The sequence below is a fragment of the Lithobates pipiens genome, unplaced genomic scaffold (genome assembly GCF_037356315.1).
Source record: "Lithobates pipiens isolate NorthernLeopardFrog02 unplaced genomic scaffold, aLitPip1_a1.2 Scaffold_19, whole genome shotgun sequence".
Lineage (NCBI taxonomy): Eukaryota > Metazoa > Chordata > Amphibia > Anura > Ranidae > Lithobates > Lithobates pipiens.
Window position 1 is genome coordinate 394,831,765 of NW_027507764.1, and position 21,209 is coordinate 394,852,973.

The following is a 21,209-nucleotide window of genomic DNA, read 5'->3' on the forward strand; positions in this document are numbered from 1 at the left end:
GACAATCTGCAACATGTGGCATGGGACGTGGTGAGTGACAATCTGCATCTGGTGACAAGTGACGTGGCAAGTGACAATCTGCAACATGTGGCATGGGACGTGGCAAGTGACAATCTGCAACGTGTGGCATGGGACGTGGTGAGTGACAATCTGCATCTGGTGACGTATCAAGTGACAATCTGCATCTGGTGACAGGCGACGTATCAAGTGACAATCTGCATCTGGTGACAGGCGACGTGGCAAGTGACAATCCGCAACGTGTGGCAGGTGACAGAGGCAGGTGACACGCTTGGGGCTCCCACTGATTCTGCATTATGGTAAGTTGAACCATTTCATTTTTTATAACAATGTAATAATAATAATGTGCTTCAATCATCCGGACACCATGACAACCATGGCCCCCAAAAAACATATTTTCTGGCAGTGCCCCTCCCGAGACTAGGCTCTGGATCCGCCCCTGATTCTAGGCCTACCTATAGGTACAAACAGTGGCAGCCCGTGCATTAAGGGTACACGGGTGCCGTCCTCTCTCTCCTGCCACCCCCTCTATCACCAATAGATAGATTCATACATTGCATGAATCTATCTATGGCCATCGCTGCTACCCCCTATTCAGGCGCCCGGCCCCTTTTTTGGGCGCCTGAATTACAGAGGCAGGGGTGTTTTTGAAGCACCTGATTAGAGCCGTGCTGGGCGCTCGCAGCTCACTCAGCCATGTTAGAAAAGTGAATGACTATTCGTTTTCCTGACATTAAACCGCCTCTCCACCAATCAGGTGATTGGGTCTGAAACGACAGGTGCTGCTATTGGACGCCTATCAAGAGGAGAGGATGGGAGATGAGGATGGCAGGAGACTCATGGAGGACCCTGCACTTTGCCGTCACCCACTGCCCACCAAGACAGGTTAAGTGCAGGGCAGATGGCGGGCAGGTGGGAGTCACACTGGGGGCATTCAAGGGCACACTGGCAGCATTTAATGGGCACACTGCAGTATCTGATGGGCACACTGGTAGCATTTAATGGGCACACTGCAGTATCTGATGGGCACACTGACAGCATTTGATGGGCACAGTGGCAGTGTTTGGCACAGTGTCTGCAATTGATGGCACAGTGACAGCATTTCAGGGCACAGTGGCAGTGTTTGATGGGCACAGTAGCAGCATTTAATGGGGACAGTGTCAGCGTTTAATTGGCACAGTGACTGCAATTGATGATTTTTTTTCAAACATTTTTTGCACCACCACAAACATTTTGAGCACCAGCCGTGACTGGGTACAAACATTAGAGGGAAGTTTATTTCCTCCTTATAGACTCTTGTGTCTTTTTCATTTATTCCTATATATAATGTACATTGACGTGGTTCACACGCTTGGAATACGTCCTATTACATGCATGTCCCATTCATTTCACACACATATAGAAACATGCAGGTTGGAGGTGTGAATCGTCCCCTGAGTCACCCCTCAGATGGGGAGGAAATGAGAGAAATGTGAGCGGCATCCTTCCTCCCTGCCTGCCATCCCCGGACTGAGCGTTCTCCACTAGGATCCCGGGGACGTCTGTGCGCAGACTCCGCCCTCATCCCATCTCCTCAGTGCTGTACTGTGTGCTGTAGTGTGTGCTGTGCGCTGCTCTGCACTCCCCATCACCTCTTCCCTTTCCTACACCCCGCTCTGTACCGCCTGCCTCCCCTCTCTATGCTGAGCGCTCACCGCTGACGTCTGTCACACCCGACCTGCACCACCGACACACACAGACACGGAGGACACACGGAGGGATGCTCAGCCCGCTACTGCAGCACAACCTACCTTCTCTCCAGCCGTGAGAGATGGGACTACCCTACACTTCTCCTACTCACCACCCTGCACCGGCACAGGTAAACTTTTACCGCTCCCCACCCCATATGTGTCCGATATGGACGGCCCCGGACACCCTCTGTCCCGCCTGGAAGAATGCTGAGCCGAGGGAGCCGAGAGCTGAGTGCGGATCACTTCTACGTGTCTGCAACTTGTACTGGGGGAGGGGAGACCCTGCACTCCATCTAGTGGATGGGACCACTCCTCATCCTCATCCCTACCCTCATCTCCATCCCTATTCTCTTCCCTATTCTCATCCCTATTCTCACCCTCATCCCCATCCTCATCCCTATTCTCTTCCCTATCCTCATCCCCATCCTCATCCCTATTCTCTTCTCTATCCTCATCCCTATTCTCTTCCCTATCCCTATCCTCATCATCAATATCCTCATCCTCATCCCTATCCTCATCATTATCCTCATCCCCATCCTCACCCCTATTCTCTTCTCTATCCCCATCCATATTCTCTTCTCTATCCTCATCCCTATTCTCTTCCCTATCCTCATCCTCATCCCTATCCTCATCATCATCAATATCCTCATCCTCATCCCTATCATCATCTTCATCTCTATCTTCATCCCTATTCTCTTCCCTATCCTCATCCCTATCCTCATCATTATCCCTATCATGATCAATCTCCTCATCCTCATCCCTATCCTCATCTTCATCCCTATCTTCATCCCTATTCTCATCCCTATCCTCATCCCTATCATCATCAATATCCTCAACCTCACCTCTATCCTCATCCCTATTCTCATCCTTATCCTCATCCCTATCCTCATCCTCATCAATATCCTCATCCCTATCTTCATCCCTATTTTCATCCCTATCCTCATCAATATCCTCATCCTCATCAATATCCCCATCCTCATCAATATCAATATCCTCATCAATATCCCTATTCTCATCCCTATCCTCATCAAAATCCTCATCTCTACCCCCATCAATATCCTCATCCTTATCCTCATCCATATCCCTATCCTCATCATCATTATTATTATTTCATAGCCACTGGCTGGGTGTCCTACCACCCCACTGCTCTGCCTCCTTCATTCCCAGCTCACCCCTTATCTATGGAACTATCAAATATATAGTAGAGGGGTGTGTATGGATGTTTGTTAATGATATTACCATTTGTATGCCTGTGTGTGATATACAGTATATATCATTTATTTATTTTAATATCATTTATTATTTGTGTGTGCATTTATATCTTATTATTATTATTATTATTATTATTATTATGTGTAGGTGTATACACACACACACACACACACACACACAAATAATAACGATATGTGTGTATATATATATATACACATAATAATAGCGTATATATACACAATAAATACATTATTGTTATTATGTACTATTTATATGTACGAATACCATAATTATTATTATATTGTATGTAATATATATGTATAAAATATATAAATCTCTCTCTCTCTCTCTCTCTCTCTCTCTATATATATATATATAAAATCTCAATCACTATCTAACTTAACTTGTAGGCAGCCCTCTAATGGTATTTTCTATGTACTTTTCATAGCTGTAAATTACAGAAGGAATGGTTTAGGACGCTTGAGGGAGATTGAGGGAGAACTCAGAATGACCTGAATATGACACTTGTATCTTTCTAGTCCACCACACACCACTTCAATGGCAGCTCTACCACATTTTTATATTCAGCTCCATTCCAGTAAGGTAATGGACAGAGGAGAAATTCAGTGGTCCACTGAGATATATATATATAAACATATACACAGTCATACTCAAAAGTTTGCATACCCTGGCAAAAATTTAGAAATGTTGGCATTTATTTTGAAAATATGACTAATCATGCCAAAAAACTGTCTTTTATTTAACCTCCCTGGCGGTATGATTATTTCTGGTTTTAGGTGCTGAAAGCGGTACAATTATTTTGCATGGAAATTTGGCGTTTTATATTGTAGTCCTGTAATTCTTATGCCCCGTAAACACGAGCGGACTTTTCAACATCCAAAGTCCGACGGACTGATTCCGTCAGACTATTCGATCGTGTGTGGGCTGCAACGGACTTTTCATTCACCAAAGTCTGACGGACTTTAGAAAATGGAACATGCTTCAAATTTTCCCGACGGAACTCCGCCGGACCCGGTCCCTTCGAAAAATTCGCTCGTGTGTATGCTATTCCGACGGACTAAAACCGACGCTAGGGCAGCTATTGGCTACTGGCTATGAACTTCCCTATTCGAGTCCAGTCGTACGTCATCACGTTCAAATCCGTCAGAGTTTAGTGTGATTGTGTGTGGCCAAGTCCGCTCAGTCGAAAAGTCCGTCAGAACTCTGTCGGAACTCCGGCAGAACTCCGGCAGAACTCCTTCGGAAGTCTGTCGGACATAAGTCCTCTCGTGTGTACGGGGCTTTAGGAATAACTCTCTTAAATCTGTTCAAACCAGAGTCTAGTAGACATCTCGGGTATGATAAAGTTTATAATATAATAAATAATAATAAAAATTATTCAATAATGTAATCAAATCCAAAAACACAGAAATTTGCTAATTTGCAGAATTGTCGCTGTCATTAGATTTAGTGTTTGATGACAGATCTCCCCACAAATCGCTATCGCTCAGTTCTGCAAGTGATTATAATTTATTATCTCTGTTTTCTAGTTGGTCTAAAATCACTTTTGACATAAAGGGACACTTTTTGGTTGCTATGGACAATCTCCAATTTCCAGGCAGAAAAAACTGTATTTATAATATAAAAGTACATGCAGGACACTGGACAGACCACTAGGGACAAAGGGGGTGTGTAATTATTTACTGCGGTCCGTCGTCACCCGATCTCCCATAGGGGAGAGCGGCGCTGTGACAGGTCCGTCCTTGCGCGGTGTGCAGAGACGGACCTGTCCTCTTCCTGCTCTGGCGATCCCCGCTGTGCAAGTGGATATCCACGAAAGGACGATAAGGGTGAAAGGACCCTTACTGTACAAGTTCCACAAAAAAGCCTGGCTGCAATATGCCCAACAACACCTTGACATGCCTCATTGTCTTTTTTGTGGCATTGGCGCAGTAAAGACTTCCTTCTGGCACCTCAACCATGCAGCTCTTTTAGTCTTTAATTATTGTTGAATTGTGCTCCCTAAAAACAACCACATCATCTTTTTGGAGGGCAGCCTGTATTTCTCCTGCGGTTACCTGTGGGTTTTTCTTTGAATCCTGAGCAATTCCTCTGCCAGTTGTGGCTGCAATCTTTCTTAGTCTACCTGACTTTGGCTTGGCACCAAAAGAGCCCCGCATTTTCCACTTCTTAACCACTTAAAGAGGAGGGCCGATTTTGAAAAAAAAAAAATTAAAAGTCAGCAGCTGCAAACACTGTAGCTGCTGACTTTTAATAAGCACACTTACCTGTCCAGGGCGCCCGCGATGTCGGCCGCCCGAGGCTGAGCCGTGCTTTGGTCTGGGGTCCCGGCGCCCCCATTTTGGGTAAGGGAAACAGGCAGTGGAGCCTTGCGGCTTCACTACCCGTTTCCTACTGCGCATGCACGAGTCACGCAGCGCTTTGTGAATGGGGCGCGCTGTGTTCTGGGACACACAGTTCCTAGAACACAGCGCGACCCATTACACAGAAGACGCCGCACAGAGGAGAGAAGAAAGAAGATCTCCGTGGAGGAGGAAGAGGCAGATTAGGATGATGTACCTAGCAAGAGACATTTCTGGTAAATAAAAAGTAAAAAAAAAAATGTTTTTCATTTTTTTTAATGATTTTTTTCTAATTTTTCATGTATTTTCTTTTTTCAGGGTGGCCCTCCACTTTAAGGGCCAGGCCTCTTTTTCAGGTTCGGTGTTTACAAGTTAAAAACACATTTTTTTGCTAGAAAATTACTTAGAACCCCCAAACATTATAAAAAAAATTTCTAACACCCTAGAGAATAAAATAGCGGTCATTGCAATACTTTTTTGTCACACTGTATTTGCGCAGCAGTCTTACAAGCTCACTTTTTTTGGAAAATATTCACTTTTTTAAATACAAAAATAAGACAACAGTAAAGTTAGCCCAAACATAATATTACGCAGAGTAAATTGATACCCAACATGTCACGCTTCAAAATTGTGCCCGCTTGTGGAATGGCGTCAAACTTTTACCCTTAAAAATCTCCATAGGCGATGTTTAAAAAATTCTACAGATTGCATGTTTTGAGTTACAGAGGAGGTCTAGGGCTAGAATTATCGATCTCACTCTAACGATCGCGGTGATACCTCACATGTGTGCTTTGACCACCGTTTTCATATGCGGGTGCTACTCAAGTATGCGTTCGCTTCTGCGTGCAAGCTCATTCTTATTTATTTTATTGTATTTTATTTATTTTGACACTGTTTTTTTTTTTTTTTTAAAGATTTTGGGTCACTTTTATTCCTATTACAAGGACTGTAAACATCCCTTGTAATAGATAAAAGCATGACAGGTCTTCTTAAATATGAGATCTGGGGTCAAAAAGACCTCAGATCTCATATTTGGACTTAAATGCAATAAAAATAAATAAATTGTCATTTGAAAAAATTACATTGAAAAAAATGTGCCTTTAAGAGGTGTGAGCGGAAGTGACGTTTTGACATCGCTTCCGCCCTGCTATGGTATGGAGACGGATGAGGGCCATCTTAGCCTCACTCGTCTATATACCAAGGAAGTGACAGGACCCGATTGCCTCCGCCGCTGCCGACGGCTCCGGTAAGCGTCGGAGGGCGATAACGGTGATCTCGCGGCCAATCTGCTGCGGAGACCACCATTATTGTTTACCGATACATCGTCAACATTAAACATTACTGACTGAAATATTCAAGGCTTTGGGTATCTTTTTATATCCCATCTTTATAAAGTTCCATTACCTTGTTACGCAGGTCTTTTGACTGTTCTTTTCTACCTCCTCATGGCTCAGTGTCTAGCCTGCTTAGGGCATCCAACTGAGAGCTAACAAATTCATTGACTATTTATACACAGGCACTAATTGTGATTTAACCACTTTGCGCCGGTAGGACATCCAGGGACGGCCTTGGCTTTCGGTGGTTATATCTGAATGATGCCTGAGGTCACAGACATCATTCAGATATCGGCATTTTGAGCCTGTGATTCCCTGCACCATAAGAACGATCATAGCGGCTGTTCGTCCGCTTGATCGTTCTTACGGGCGGCGGGAGGGGACATCCCCCCCCCGCTGCCCTCCGGTGCTTCTACCAAATCACCGCTTCCATCGGTGAGCCGGTCACAGGATCCGCCAGTCTCCGGATGATACCATAGAGATTTTCGGTGGACCAGATGGTCCCCGGAGTCTCTATGATCGTTCGGAGGCCGGGCGCGATGTTATGACAGCGCCGATTTGGCTGGGAAGCCGTGATCGTTTTTTTTTATTATTTTAGGCTTCCCAGCCTAGAGGTGAGATATGGGGTCTTATTGACCCCATATCTCACTGTAAATAGGTCCGATCGTGCCATATTCCTATTACAAGGGATGTTTAGATTCTTTGTAATAGGAATAAAAGTCATACATTTTTTTTTTTTTAAGTGTCAAACTAAAAAAAATAAAAGTAAAATTAACAATAAAAAAATACAATAAAAAAAATTAAAGGGCCCCAGCCCCCATGAGCTCGTACGCAGACGCGAACGCCTACGTAAGTCCCGCCCATATATGAAAACGGTGTGCAAACCACACATGTGAGGTATCGCCGCGAACGTTAGAGTGAGAGCAATAATTCTAGCACTAGACCTCCTCTGTAACACAAAACATGTAACCAGTAAAAAATTTTAAAGTGTCGCCTATGGGGAATTTTAAATACCAAAGTTTGGCGCCATTCCACGAGCGCGTGCAAATTTGAAGCGTGACATGTTGGGTATCTATTTACTCGGCGTATCTTCATCTATCACATTATGCAAAAAAATTGGGCTAACTTTTTTTTTTTTTTAAGCATGAAACTGTTTTTTTTCTGAAAAAAACGCGTTCGAAAAATTGCTGTACAAATACCGTACGAGATAAAAAGTTCTTTGCTAAAAAAATATATAATGTTTGGGGGTTCTATGTAATTTTCTAGCAAAAAAAATTATGAATTTTACATGTAGGAGAGAAATGTCAGAATTGTAATGTCAGTGGTTAAAAAGCGACAAATGTGAGATATTAATCTTTAATTGCCATTTTAACCTGTGTGTGCCACCTTCTGTGTCTGTACCAAGGCCAAACATTCCAGGGTATGTAAACTTTTGATCAGAGCCTTTTGGGTGATTTCTGTTACCATTATGATTTTAAAAGGATCCAAAAAACTATATGATGATAAATGGCTTCATGTGATCACTTTCCTTTAAATAAAAGACTGTTTTTGTCGTATTATCAGTCATATTTTTAATATTAATGCCAAAATGTCACAATTTCTGCCAGGGTGTGCAAACTTTTGAGCAAAACTATGTACTAGAGCTGCACGATTTTGGCTACAATGAGAATCACAATTTTTTTGCTAAGAACAAAGATCACGATTCTCGCCATATAACATCTTTTGCATTATACAAAAAGTTGGACTAACTTTACTATTTAGTTTTTAGTTTTTTTTTTATTTCATTAAAGTGTATTTAAAAAAAAAAAATGCATTTGAAAAAATATATATATATATCATGTTTGGGTGTTCCAAGTAATTTTCTTGCAGAAAATAATGATTTTTACTTGTAATCAACAAATGTCAGAAAAGGTTTGGTCTTTAAATGGTTAAACTTGCTTCATTTACACGCCAAGATACTTTGTTTCTACTTATTAGTGTTGTGATTAAACTTGGCAGGCTGCCCCAGATTTTTTTTTTCTTTCTCAGCTGTGAGAACTCTCTGCACTTGTTAGAAAGAATCGTGACATACTGTTTTGAAGATCGGGAAGAGAAAAAGATTGCAATTTTGATTCTTAACGATTAATCATGCAGCTCTACTATGTACCTATCTATCTATCTATCTATCTATTTATCTTATCTATCTAAAATGGTGGAAAAAATGGCGTTAAAAACGCAATTTATCTGCGTTTTGCATTGGCGTTAATACGCGTTTAGCCGCGCTAGCTTTCAGCCGCGTTTCTCTGCCTCTATTCAAAATCATTGGTTCCCTATGGGAGGCCATTGATTTCAATAGAAGTCGCACCAGACGTCGGATCAAGATGCGGTGTGACTTGTGTGCTGAGAATCTTGAAGGGTAACCCCACCAAAATGTAAAATGTAAAAATAATTGCGTGAGGTTCAACCCCAAGATGATACCAGACCCATTGGTCTGGTATGGATCTTAAGGGGAACCCCCCCAAGATCCATACCCTTATCCGAGCATGCAGCCTGGCAGGTCAGGAAAGGGAGGGATAAGCGAGCGCCCGCTCCCCCCTCCTGGACCATACCAGGCCACATGCCTTCAACATGGGGGGGTGCTTTTGGGCAGCGGGGGGCTCTGCGCCCCCCCACCCCAAAGCATCTTGTCCCCATGTTGATGAGGACAAGGGCCTTTTTCCGGCAACCCTTGCCGTTGGTTGTCGGGGTCTGCGGCAGGGGGCTTATCAGGATCTGGAAGCCTCCTTTAACCAGGGGGCACCGAGTTCCAGGCCCCCCACCCTATGTGAATGAGTACCCCTACCCATTGGCCTTAAAAAAATAAAAATAAGCACACTGCACGGGTTTTTAACATTTTACTTATTAAGGCAGCTCCGGTGATCTCAACGCGATCTCTGGATGCTGTAATTTGTAGGCCATGCCCCTTGTGACATCACCCTATCATGCCCTGGGGGGGGGTGATGCCACAAGGGGCATGGCCTCCAAATTATGTAATCAAGTGGCCCCGCCCCATGCCAATATAAGTCCTTGCACGCATCGAGTCAGCATCAGAAGAGGAGCAGTGGGAGAAAACCCTGCAAAACAGCTAGAAGACAACGGAGAGAGAAGACAGTGCAGAGGGGAGAAGAACCAGAGAGGGAGAAGACATTGCCAGAAGAGTGAGAAGAACCGGAGCTGCCCTAATAAAATATGTTAAAAACCTGTGTAGTGTGTTTATTTTTGACACTCGCTTGCCCCCCCCCCCCCTTCCTGACCTGCTGGGCTGCGTGCTCAGATAAGGGTCTGGTATGGATCTTTGGGGGGACCCCCCACGCTATTTTTTTGGCGTAGGGGGTTTCCCTTAAGATCCATACCAGACCGAAGGGTCTGGTATCGTCTTTTAGGGGGTTGGGAACATCATGCATAATTTTTTTTTTTACATTTTGGCAGGGTTCCCCTTTAAGATTTTCAACACACAAGTCGGATCATCTTGATCCGACTTCTGGTGTGACTTCTGTTTAAATCAATGGACTCTCATAGGGAACAATTGATTTTGAATAGGGGCAGAGAAATTCCAGATGAGACCTAACGCTGTGTATACCTTTTACCGGCGTTTGGCAATTTTACAGCTCTGGTGCTGGAGCCTCAGAACGCACCGATCCTGGGTTTTATTTGTAGCTTAACCACTTTCAGACCGGACCATTTTGCTGGCTTAAGACCAGACCACTTTTTGCGATTCGGCACTGCGTCGCTTTAACTGACAACTGCGTGGTCATGCGACGTGGCTCGGTTTTTATCTTTTGCGCTATAAACAAAAATAGAGCGACAATTTTGAAAAACACACATAATGTTTTACTTTTTGTTATAATAAATATCCCCCAAAAATATATTGGGGCAGGGCAGGGCAGCATTAAAAAATGGACGTACCTGTACGCCAATATGCCTGCCCATGCCATTCTGCCGACGTACGTCGGCGTGCGCCGGTCGGGAACTGGTTAAAAAGGCCAATGCCTGTTGCAGCTCAAAAACGCCATGGTGTGTATGAATAACATGGAGTGATGTTTGTAAGCTGCTAAAAAAGCAGCTGTAAAAATGTCCATGTGTATGAGGCCTTATATTGAAGTACCATAAATAGAATAATAAGTCAACATTTCAACAAGACACTGCTTGCCTTTCTCATTTCTTTCTCTTTCTTAGTTGTCTTGTTGAAGCGCCATCCAATAAATCTGTTTATGTTGTTTCAATATAGGACTTGTGAGCGGCTCTTCCACTGGGCTCTTTGTATTTATTTGCCTTGAGTGCAGCCTTTGCTGTTATATCAGTGCTGTGTTTGTACTAGACATGTTATTGATTTTGTGTGTGTCTATATATATATATATATATATATATATATATATATATATATATATATATATATATATATATATATATATATATATATATATATGATGTTATATTCTGTGAAGCCGTATCCACCCTCAATGTGTTTGTATACCTGGGTGCTCCACACAGGGTAAGTAGTATCAGTTAAGGTAGGCACTCACACAAGGTTTTCGAATAGTGAAATAGTAGAAAAATAACAGTTTTATTATACAGAAGTTTTGGCCTTGGGTTGAGATTTATAGAAGCATTGCCAAAATAAATCATTGTTTTCCCACTATTTCTGTTTTAAAGTCCTGCAAGTGCCTACGTGACCTTTTACTACTTACTCCTACTTGTGTGGAACACCCAGGCATTTATTTGGATTGAGTGCTGATATCAGATTACAACAAATTAATGTGTGTAATATATATATATATATATATATATATATACAGGCATACCCCACTTTTAAGTACACAATGGGGTTTATTTACTAAAGCTGGAAAGTATAAAATCAGGCTCACTTCTGCATAGAAACCAGTCAGCTTCCAGGTTTTATTATCAAAGCTTAATTGAACAAGCTGGAGTTAGAAGCTCATTGGTTTCTATGCAGAAGTGAGCCTGATTTTGCACTTTCCAGCTTTAGTAAATAAACCCCATTGTGTACTTAAACGTGGGGTATGCCTGTATATATATATATATATATATATATATATATATATATATATATATATATATATATATATATATACATATATATATATATATGTGTATATATATATATATATATCTGTATATATATATATATATATATATATATATATATATATATATATATATATTCTATGCACACCCACACCAAGGAGACACAACTTCATGACCACCCACCTAATATTGAGTAGGTCCCCATTTTTGCCCCCAAAACAGCCCTGACGCAGATACCACTAGCCCTCCAAAGGTATGCTGTGGTATCTGGCACCCACCAAGCCATTAGTAGTAGATCCTGTAAGTTGTGAGGTGGGGCCTCCATTGATTGGACTTGTTTTCCAGGGCATCTTGCAGATGCTTGATTTAATTGTGATCTGGAGGCCAGGCCAACACCTCAAACCTGTTGGTGTGTTCCTTAAACCTTTCTTAAAGTAATTGTAATTTTTTTTCTTTTAAATAACCAACATGTCATACTTACCTTCTCTGTGCAATGTCTTTGCACAAAAGCAGCCACAAAGCTCCTCTTCTGGGGTCCCCTGTTAGTGCTCTAGGTTCCTCCTCTTCTGTATGTACAACTGCTTCCTATAGTAGCACATGTGTGGGCGCTCTTCTGAGACAGGCTGTGTGGGTTCATTGACACACAAGGCTCACCCCATCCTCTGCTCCCACCGCACAGGATTTGATTGACAGCAGCAGGAGCCAGCGATAGTGCTGCTGCACTCGGGAAGAGCACTGGATTGAGATCAGGCTCAGGTAAGTATGTTGGGGGGGGGGGGGGGGGGTTAGGGGAGGAGCTGCACATAGAATTATTTTTTTACCCTAAAGTGATTTTTAAGGCTATTTTTTAAAATAACAAACAGGTTTATACTTACCTGCTCTGTGCAATGGTTTTCCTAGAGCAGCCCTGATCTTCTCTTCTGGGATCCTAAACCTGCTTTCCTGGTTCCTCCTTTTCTCAGTGTGCCATCATAGAAAGCCGCCTCCTATTGTGTCAAACCTGCAGGCTCGATCTCAAGCTGCGCTGCCTGTGTCTATAGACACAGACAGAGAGGCTCAGCCCCACCCCCTGCTCTCTCTGCACAGGCCGTGATTGACAGCAGCAATTGGTTTCTTTCAACTTTCAGGGACAACAAATTTACTTCCTACTTACTATATCCCACCGACTTTCAGATGCTATTGTAACAAAATAATCAATTTTATTCACCTAACCTGTCAGTAGTCATAAAGTTATGGCTGATGGGCATATGGGTACAATAGTGGGCCCCGGATAAGAGCAAAGACTGCCCACGTGCACTCAAAGGGAAGTAAATACAAATGGGTTAGTGGAAGAGGCACTCAAGGGTCTTGTATTGAAGCAACAGAAACCAATTTATTGATCGATGTCTCAAGTCACTGAGAAAGACAAGTAGTGCCTTATGGAAACATTAACCAATAAATTGGTTTCTGTTGCTTCAATACAAGACCTGTGGGAGCCCCATCCTCCACTGTACTATACTGTGTGCGTATATGTATGAATATATATATATGTATGAATATATATATATATACACACATATATATATATATATATATATATATATATATATATATATATATATATATATATATATATATATATATATATAATTACTATTTATTTATTTTATCTCCATGGCAACAGTGGCTTGCTGTCCTGTCTAGTACCCTTCTAGGAGGAAGGATAGAAAATTGGATTGACATCTTTTGTAAGTGCTTGATAGAGCTGCCATTGAAGTGGTGTGTGGTAGACAGGAAAGATACAAGTGACATGTTTTTTTGCAATTCTCCCTAAAGCATCATGAACAATTTCTTCTGTAATTTTACAGCAAGTCAAAGTACAGCTAAAATGCCAGTAAAAGGCGGTGTATAAGTTAAGACAGGGCTAACATTTAGAACTTAGAATTAGTTATGCATGTGAAAACCGTCAAAGCCAAAAGTCACCCAGCCACGTAATAAATGGTAAGCAGCACAACTTGCTAACAGTAATTAGTGTGCCCTTTCTCCCAGTGCAAAAGCTAACCCATAAAAGTCTAGTTTCACTGCTCATACATTTACTAGCTTCAAGAAATTGGTATAATTTTTTTATGTTGAGTTTCATGTAACTCTAAAATCAGAGAAAACTGAAGACATTTATAGAGATGCCAAAAGTCCAAGTTTTTATATGACATGTGTATAATTAAAATTTCTGTGCACAAGGAAATTGTCCGTGTGTGTCCGAGGCCGGGTTCACACTGGTACGACAAACACTCTGACATTGGGAGCTCATGTCGCATGATGTGTGAAAAGCAATGTTTCCCAATGTTTCTAACTTTGAAAATGCTCTTTGGTCCGACTTTGATCATACTTCAGCCCATTGAATATCACTGAAGTCGGATCAAAGTCGGATCTTAACTGATCTGACATTGGCATGCGACTTGTGCTCTGATCTTGAAGGGGAACTCCACAGCAAAATTAAGAAAAAAAAATGCCATGGGTTCCTCTCCAAGAGCATACCAGGCCCTTTGGTCTGGTATGGATTTTAAGGAGAACCCTCATGCCGAAAAAAACATGTGGGGTCCCCCTAAAATCCATACCAGACCTTTATCCGAACACACAGCCGGGCAGGACAGGAAAGGGAATGAGGACGAGTGAGCGACCCTCCCCCTCCTGAACCATACAGTCTGCATGCCCTCAACATGGGGGGTGGATGCTTTTGGGGCAGGGGGGCCCCATGCCTCCTCACCCCAAAGCACCTTGCCCCCATGTTGATGGGAGCAAGGGTATCTTCCCGACAACCATGGCCGTTGGTTGTCTCGGGGTCTGCGGACGGGGGGGCTTATCAGAATCTGGAGGCTCCCTTTAACATGCATGCGGTCTGGTACTGTTCAGGAGGGGGTGCTCTCTCATCCCCACCCCCTTTCCTGACCTGCCGGACTGTGTGCTTGGATAAGGGTCTGGTATGGATTTTGGGGGGACCCGACCCCTTAAAACCCATACCAGGGCCTGGTATGCTCTTGGAGGGGGAACCCATGCCATTTTTTTCTTTTTTTTCAAATGGCCGATACAATACGATGTAACTGTGTGATATTTCAATGTAGTTGGTCTAAAAAAAGGCAAACAGTGTAACGCAGTCGGCACATCAACTTTGTAGTGATCCGTTGCACCACACACCAACCACTTTGTTGTAACGCAGAGGCTGGTAAGAATTGGCCCTTACATACACAAGATTATGCCTGTGCGCTTTGGATAGCATTGCCATGGGTCAAGCACCACCCTGTATTTGCTGCAGATGTCGCTGATCTAAGAATCGGTATTACCATATAGGTAATGCAGAATTTAAAGAGCTGTTGTACCCATACCATCACATTGTAAAAAAACTTGTGTATACTGAAGATGTCAACGTTTGTAGACACAGATAAGATACATATATATATTTATTAGAGCTGCACGATTAATCATTAAATTGCCTCCCGATCCTAATGGGCCATTTCCACAATTCTATGTAAACAGTGCAGAGCCGAGATGTCAAAAAAAAAAAGCCAAAAAAATAAGAAAAGATACCAGGTATCTTTTAGTGATCAAAGGGAAGAGCTTTGGTTTGTCTAACACGCTCACACTCTTTCCAAAAGTAGAAGTTTTACACAAGGATAACATTTATAGTAGAGTTGTAGCGTTAGGTTTCTTATGTCTTTGACAAACGCTGGTTTAAATGCAGTGACTTATCTCTTATTGATTCAGATCCAGAATGAATTAATCTCATTAAAATTTAAAGTATTATCTGCAGGATATTGTGAAATCCCTTTGGTCCAGTTCCAGTATTGTCTTTGTTATTTTTATCTTTCAATTATTTGAAGACTTATGACTCCAAGTATCACATTTAGGATGGCTCACAGTGCCCTACTAAAAGCACAGCAAACCAGCAGTTTTCCTGTGGGTTAGCTGCGCTTTCCCATAGACGTTTGAGGACCTTCAGTTTTGGTGCAATTTCAAAAAGCGCACCAAAGATGCAGCATTTAGGAGTTCTGGTGCACTTTCTGAAACTGTTCCAAAACTGCAGGTCCTCAAAGAAGTTTATAGCAAAGGGCAGATAACCCACACAAAAACAGCAGGTTAGCTGCACTTTATCAAAAGTGCAGCAGGGCAATGCGCCTTAATCTTTTTCTTCAGACTTTGACTCCTCATTTATCCATTAACCCATTCTTTTTACTATTCTGAATAGCACTCCCATGCATGTAAATACGCAGCTCGTTTGCTGGTTCGAGTACTGCAGGGAAATTGCATGGCAAGAACCACGGGCCATGTTTTCAAAAAGGCGCATACACCTTTTTTAATGCAGGCATGGCAGCCCATTTAAATGAAGAGCGTTCCGCAAAAATGTATGAACCTAGGCTTATAGTTATCTCCATCATTTTATGCTTTGCATAAATTTGAACATTTGATTGAATAAATCTGGGTAAAGTGTAATACATATTTAGTCTGTTTTTTTATATTTTTTTATATGGCTGGCTATTGAGTAAGACCCCTTTCACACAAATGTTCCAGTCGGGCCCATCTGTCAGTTTTTCAGGCGGACCTGATTGGAACCTCCAATCTCCTCTATGGAGCAGCGGGTGTAAATGCACATGTGACCGTTTTATACCCTCCTACATCCAATCCGCTAAAACATACATATGGGCATCCATTCCCCTACGGTCTGGGCTGGGGATTGGATGGCAGTCGGGTGTAAACGGACATTTACATCTGACCACCCATAGAGGACAATAGGCTGTATCTGCATCCGTTTTGCATAAGCGGAGTGAACACGGACCTGTCATCTGTGGGGATCAGTGCCCAGATCTACTGCTGAGCAAGTTGTTCACAGCCAGAGTCCGCCCCTTGTGAAAGGATTCCTTTAAGCAGTGTTTGACCCTGATTTTCAACAAAAGTTTATTGTTCAATGCCGAAGGACCCTGCTGGAAAGTTGTCAGCTGAACAGCGCCTACAATCAATCAATTGCAGACACTGTTCGGGCAATAGCCCCACAAGGGGGATTTGTCCATCCATGCTGTTGCCATGGATTTTGGAATCTGTTCCATTTCTTTTTTTCATCCTGTAGGTAACCAAACAAATCTATGAGTGCATGTTCAGCATTAGCTTTGTAGGAGAATTGAGAGGATGGTGTGATACGGTTAACTTGGAGCGTTTTGAGGTTTTTAAGAGAAGTGAGAATGAGTGAGGAGACTGGCTGACTGACCTATGGAGAAGTTTACTGTGGCGTGAATTGAATTTACAGATGGAGGATGTTTAACTAGTTCCCGACCGCCGGCCGTCAAATGACGGCCAGGCGGCGCACCTATTGTGGCGGGAGGGCGTCATATGACGTCCTCCCGTTTAAACAGGGAATGTGCGTGATCGTTTCTTCGGTGGCGGCGTGTCACAGAGACACCGCTCGCCACCGAAGGGGGTGAACAGCCATTGGGTATAGCTGTTTACCACATGATCGGCCGTGATGAAGTCACACCCCCACTGTGCACGGCCCGTGCGCACGAGCGCGCTGTGCGTGCACGTTGGTGGCGGCGTGTTCCCAGGAACACTGCTCGTCACCGACGCTGGTAAACAGCCATTGGCCTGCTGTTTACCCACGTGATCGGCTGTGAGCACTAAAATGTAAACAAACCGCGGTAACGAGATTGCGGTAACATCTCGTTACCACTTACAGTGTACACCAATCACACTGATTGCCCCCCCCCATAAAGAGGACCTATCACCACCCCTCATAGTACCTGTCACTCACAGTCCATCAGAGTACCTGTCATAGTCCATCAGAGTACCTGAGTACCTGTCACAGTCCATCCGAGTACCCGTCAAAGCCCATCAGAGTACCAGAGTACCTGTCACAGCCCATCAGAGTACCCGAGTACCTGTCACAGCCCATCAGAGTACCCGAGTACATGTCCCAGTCAATCTGAGTACCCGAGTACCTGTCACAGTTCACCTGAGTACCCGAGTACCTGTCACAGACCATCAGAGTACCCGAGTACCTGTCACAGACCATCAGAGTACCCGAGTACCTGTCACGGTCCATCCGAGTACCCGAGTACCTGTCACGGTCCATCCGAGTACCCGAGTACCTGTCACGGTCCATCCGAGTACCTGTCACGGTCCATCCGAATACCCGAGTACCTGTCACGGCCCATCAAAGTACCCGAGTACCTGTCACGGCCCATCAGAGTACCCGAGTAACTGTCACAGCCCATCAGAGTACCCTAGTACCTATCACAGCCCATCAGAGTACCCGAGTACCTGTCACAGTTCATCTGAGTACCTGTCCCAGTCCACCTGAGTACCCGAGTACCTGTCATAGTTCATCTGAGTACCTGTCAGTTCATCTGAGTACCTGTCATAGTTCATCTGAGTACCTGTCACAGTTCATCTGAGTACCTGAGTACCTGTCACAGACCATATGAGTACCTGAGTACCTATTACCACCCTTCAGAGTACCCAAATACCAGTCACCAGGCCATCAGAGTACCCGAGTACCTGTCACCAGGCCATCAGAGTACCCGAGTACCTGTCACCAGGCCATCAGAGTACCCGAGTACCTGTCACCAGGCCATCAGGGTACTCAAGTACCTATCACCGCCCTTCAGAGTACCCAAATACCAGTCACCAGGCCATCAGAGTACCTGTCATAGTCCATCAGAGTACCCGAGTACCTGTCACAGTCCATCAGAGTACCCAAATACCTGTCACAGCCCATCAGAGTACCCGAGTACCTGTCACAGCTCATCAGAGTACCCGAGTACATGCCCCAGTCCATCTGAGTACTCGAGTACCTGTCACAGTTCACCTGAGTACCTGTCACAGACCATCTGAGTACCCGAGTACCTGTCACGGTCCATCCGAGTACCCGAGTACCTGTCATGGCCCATCAAAGTACCCGAGTACCTGTCACGGCCCATCAGAGTACCCGAGTAACTGTCACAGCCCATCAGAGTACCCTAGTACCTATCACAGCCCATCAGAGTACCTGAGTACCTGTCACAGTTCATCTGAGTACCTGTCCCAGTCCATCTTAGTACCCGAGTACCTGTCACAGTTCATCTGAGTACCTGTCACAGTTCATCTGAGTACCTGTCACAGTTCATCTGAGTACCTGTCACAGTTCATCTGAGTACCTGATTACCTGTCACAGTCCATATGAGTACCTGAGTACCTATCACCACCCTTCAGAGTACCCAAATACCAGTCACCAGGCCATCAGAGAACCTGTCACCAGGCCATCAGAGTACCTGAGTACCTGTCACAGCCCATCAGAATACCCGAGCACCTGTCACAGCCCATCAGAGTACCCGAGTACCTGTCACAGTTCACCTGAGTACCCGAGTACCTGTCACAGTTCACCTGAGTACCCGAGTACCTGTCACAGACCATCTGAGTACCCGAGTACCTGTCACAGACCATCTGAGTACCCGAGTACCTGTCACAGACCATCTGAGTACCAGAGTACCTGTCACAGTCCATCAGAGTACCCGAGTACCTGTCACGGCCCATCAGAGTACCCGAGTACCGGTCACAGTCCATATGAGTACCTGAGTACCTATCACTGCCCTTCAGAGTACCCAAATACCAGTCACCAGGCCATCAGAGAACCTGTCACCAGGCCATCAGAGTACCCGAGTACCTGTCACAGCCCATCATAATACCCGAGCACCTGTCACAGCCCATCAGAGTACCCGAGTACATGTCACAGTTCACCTGAGTACCCGAGTACCTGTCACAGTTCACCTGAGTACCCGAGTACCTGTCACAGTTCACCTGAGTACCCGAGTACCTGTCACAGACCATCTGAGTACCCGAGTACCTGTCACAGACCATCTGAGTACCAGAGTACCTGTCACAGTCCATCAGAGTACCCGAGTACCTGTCACGGCCCATCAGAGTACCCGAGTACCTGTCACAGTCCATTTGAGTACCTGAGTACCTATCACTGCCCTTCAGAGTACCCAAATACCAGTCGCCAGGCCATCAGAGAACCTGTCACCAGGCCATCAGAGTACCCGAGTACCTGTCACCAGCCCATTAGAGTACCAGAGTACATAGAAATATCTTATAAATTGACAACTTTGTGTAAAAAAAATGCGTTTTCATTTTTTCCCACATTTTCCAAAAACTTCTGGAAAAAAAAAACTTTATTATGTATATATTTTTCTAATTTTACTTCACCAACTTAGACTATTGTGTTCTCATCCATCACATATACTGTAATTCAGATTAAAAAAACATTGAATTAAAGGCCGTAATGTAACAAAATAGGTAAAAAGCCAGGGGGTGGGGGGTAAATACTTTTGTAAGACACTGTATATAGCAGGGGTAGGCAACCCCTGTCACTGGTGCCACCGGCGGCACTTAAAGCCTCTTTTGCCAGCACTCGACTCCCTCCCCATCAGCAGAGCAGCGCAGGGAAGTCAGTGAGACACTAACATATTGTAAAAGATGGGAAACATTGTTTGGTTCTCTAACTTTGCTGTAGCTGCGATCGTTAGCTTTTGTGATGGGAAAGATATTGGGTGCAGTTCTGCTGGGGGGGGGGGGGGGGGTCCTTGTTTTCAGGAGGAGGGCGAATGTCATTGGCCACTGCTAAAGCCAGTCACAATCCTGCTAGCCCCATCCACCACCTGGAGGAAGATGACTCCCTTGGTTGCCACTACCAATCTCAGAAAGAAGGGATTTCACTGACTGAGAAAAACACAATCAGGTGACAGTTTGTGAAATTAATGTTGAGCTTCTGGGAACTTTGTTGAAATTATTCCTGAACCTTTGTATCACTTACTACTGAACCCCTGCACTCTGTGTCCCTTTAAGTCACAGCCAGTATTCAATGAAAATGACACCCAACTTTTGCTGTGGCGGTTTGCGCCACACTTTTTTCTCAGCTTCGGGGCCCAACTTATGATCCTGCACACAGGCCCACTGCTTTTAGAAAATTACCCTTATCTGAACTCCTCATTGCTCATACATTCCAGATGCTTGTATGTGACATCCCATAGATCACGTACATCATATATAAGCACGTGGGCTGGATGTGACAGGTGGATCAGTGGGATGAGTGTGCCAGGACAGGTAGATGTGTCTCATCTCTGCTTCCTTTCACTACTCTGCATATCACACATATCATAGATGAGAAGAGGGTACAGCGGTGGAGCAGATGACCAGGAGGTTACAGCGGTGGGGAAAATGAGCAGGAGGGTTTCAGAGATGAGACAGAAGAGCAGGAAGGTACAGCGGTGGGGCAGACGAGCAGGGGGTTTCAGTGTTGGGCCAGATGAGAAGGTTTTTTTTGGTGGGACAAAAAAACGGGGTAGAGCAGTGGGGCAGATGTGAAAGGAGGTGTAGTGGTGGAACATATGAGCAGGGGGTTACAGTGATGGGACAGGAGAGCAGGGGGAATAGAGGTGAGACAGATGTGCAGGAGGTAAATTGGTGATAGCGGGTTACAGTGGTGGGGA

The 21,209-nt window shown here is 44.2% G+C and overlaps 1 protein-coding gene across 2 annotated transcripts in view; it reads left to right on the top strand.

The window, feature by feature from the left end:
* The first annotated feature begins 1,572 nt into the window (after window positions 1-1,572).
* Window positions 1,573-21,209, top strand: part of DSEL (dermatan sulfate epimerase like) — a 71,356-nt gene continuing 51,719 nt past the window's right edge. The window contains exon 1 of one of the 2 annotated variants that reach the window (XM_077492383.1): window positions 1,573-1,876. The gene's annotated coding sequence lies outside the window, so the exon portion shown is untranslated. Of the gene's footprint in view, window positions 1,877-13,557; window positions 13,702-21,209 lie in introns of those variants that run through there. The other variant, XM_077492384.1, reaches the window with a different exon arrangement.